We start from the raw sequence: 2957 nt of genomic DNA, 5'->3' as shown, positions 1-2957 counted from the left end.
GTCTATTTAGATCTGCCCACTTTTTGATTGGGTTGTTTGTTTTTTTGATATTCAGCTGCATGAGCTGCTTGTATATTTTGGAGATTAATCCTTTGCTGGTCGCTTCGCTTGCAAATATTTTCTCTCATCCTGTGGGTTGTCTTTTCATTTTGTTTGTGGTTTCCTTTGCTGTGCAGAAGATTTTGTTTAATTAGGTCCCATTTGTTTATTTTTGTTTTTATCTTCATTACTCTAGGAGGTGGAACAAAAAAGATATTGCTGCAATTTTATGTCAAAGAGTGTTCTGCCTATGTTTTCCTCTAAGAGTTTTATGTGTCTGGCCTTACATTTAAGTCTTTAATCCATTTTGAGTTTATTTTTTTGTATGGTGTTAGGGAGTGTTCTAATTTCATTCTTTTACATGTAGCTGTCCAGTTTTCCCAGCACCATTTATTGAAGAGACTGCAGAGGTTCTCCCACAAAAGTGAGAGTCCTGAGCCCCACATCAGGCTCCCCAGTCTGAGGGTCTGGCATCCGGAGGAGGAATCCCCAAAGCAGTTGCATTTGAAGGCCAGCAGGGCTTGAGTGCAGGAGCTCCACAGAACTGGGGGAAACAAATTCTTCATATTTGACATAGGTGTCTTTGCCATCAATAGAGCCATTGTTGAGTCATCTAACACAGTTCTCTAAAACACATGAAGTTCATTTCTTTCTAACTAATTTGAAGTACAGCATACTGAATCCAGTCAGCCCAAGCCATAAAAATCAACCTGTTATTTATGTTCTCCATAATGTAACCACTTAATTTTCTGCTTTTTAAATTGACCTTTAAGCCTTATTTACAATGACATTCAACACTTGCAAGTGAGAGCTTGTACTGGGGAATAATGATTACAGCTGGGTTAAACTTCCTTGTGTCCTTTTTTGTAACCAATTCTCTTGAGTGACCTTTATAAACAACTGAAATTAACATTGATTGAAGTGGTTTCAGGCTGATCTTCCCCGCAAATAGTTTTTGTCCTCCAACATGATACTACTGAAATAATGTCCTATGAGATTTGAATGTAAGGTTGCTGTCTTTTTTGGAGGGATAAATAATTTTGAGGGTAAAAAAACACAAACTCTCACCTTATGTTCTAGCATATAGGCAACTGTCCCTTAACTTTCTCCCTAGGAAGGACTGTGGTATCAGTTGTTAAAATTTTCTTTATTACACATATATTAATAATATCATTTAATCTCCATAGCAGGGCAAATATTAATCCTACATTACAGATGAAGAAAATGAAGTTCCAAGAAATGTAGCATCACATGGCTTGACATTGGGCCAAGTCTAGCCAAGTGGTTTTCCCCAGAATACGATAAAAACAAAATACAAGGACCTCTGCAAGTTGCTAAGAGAGTAAATCTTAAGTATTCTCACCACAAAACAGAAATGGTAATTATGTAATGTGATGAAGCTGTTAGCTAATGCTATGGGGTAATCATTTTGCAATATATACATGTATCTCCAAGTCCATATGTCAATTATATCTCTAAAGTTGGGGGGAAAATTGTGTACAATGAACTCATAGTACAGTTATAATGTCAGAAATATAAAAGACCTCCAAATTAAATATATTTTTAAAAAATACAGTAACCTGGAGTGGATAAACGCGCTCACCTTAGCTCCTGGACGAGAGGGAGGATGCAGCAGTGACTGCATGCTGAAAAGCGAAGAAGCTACTAAAGGAGTCGGTGACAGATAGAGCAAGAGCCATGCCACGCCGGGGCCTAGTGGCCGGGCCAGACTTTGACTATTTTCAGCGTCACTCTTTCACGCCAGCAGAGGTGGCCCAACATAACCAGCCGGAAGACCTCTGGGTTGTCTTACCTGGGAAACATGTACGACCTAACGCCGTTATTACAGGAGTACAAGGGAGACCTGCTGCCGAAACCCATCGTGGAAGTTGCGGGCCAGGACATCAGCCACTGGTTTGATCCAGACACCAGAGACATCGGCAAAGCACACAGATCCACTGACCGGTTCCCTGAGATACCACACCCCCCGGGGCTACTTTCTGCACGTGCCGCCTCAGCTGCCCCTTGCGGACTGGGCCAATGATTTCGGGAAGCCTTGGTGGCAGGGGTCGCGTTACGAGGTGGGGCGGCTGTCCGCCAAGACCCGGAATACCTGCATCATTAACACGCTCACATCGCAAGAGCACACACCGGAGGTGGGGGCCCGGGAATCAATGTGGGAAATCCTACACAGCTATCTCCCCTATGCTGCACATGCTGCCAGCTACACATGGAAATATGAAGGGGAGAACCTGACATGGATTATACCCTGGAAGAGAATGGCATCCGGAATGAGGAGGAAGAATTTGATTATCTCAATATGGATAGTACACTCTACACACCTGCAGTACTGCTGTACTTCAATGATGACCTCACAGAGCTACAGAAAGGGAGATGTATGCTCACGTAGGCTCAAGAGATATTTTGAGTTTAGCTGTTTCTGTGCCCTGTAGGAAAAGAGGTGGGGATGGGGCGGGGAGGGCAGTACCTGGACCTAGACCTCCATTCTGCTCTGGGAGCTGGCCTGAGGTTCCCATGCCCAACTGAAGTGTAAAGGTCCTATTCCTCGGGTTAATTACAATTTAGTCTGAGAAAGTTAGGAAGAATGCTAGAAGTGAATTAATTTTTAGAACTGATACAAGAAAATAAAGTATCTTAGATCAGGGAGATGTAGAAGAGGATAGTCAGAGAGAGCTCAGGCAGAACTTTTCAATAGTAAGAGAAAGAGAAGTCCAACACAGGGATGAGGGATGGAAGAACTTTTCTGGCAATGATGGAAATGGGGTGGCTGCAGGAAGACGGGATTTACAAAGACAGGAATAGGAAATGTCTATCACTGGCCATATAAAACTGGCTAATCTCTCTTCTGAATAGTATTTGGCAGCTGAAACCCAAGAGGAATGAAGGAAGTGAATGGT

General features: G+C 42.5%; 1 pseudogene; it reads left to right on the top strand.

The window, feature by feature from the left end:
- The first annotated feature begins 1737 nt into the window (after positions 1–1737).
- LOC115862105 (cytochrome b5 domain-containing protein 1 pseudogene) lies at positions 1738–2478 on the top strand (annotated as a pseudogene).
- Positions 2479–2957: the final 479 nt, after the last annotated feature.

Source organism: Globicephala melas, chromosome 4 (assembly GCF_963455315.2).
Source record: "Globicephala melas chromosome 4, mGloMel1.2, whole genome shotgun sequence".
In the NCBI taxonomy this organism is placed as follows: domain Eukaryota; kingdom Metazoa; phylum Chordata; class Mammalia; order Artiodactyla; family Delphinidae; genus Globicephala; species Globicephala melas.
The sequence above is the reverse complement of the archived record's forward strand: the minus strand, read 5'-3'. Positions and strand labels throughout refer to the sequence as shown.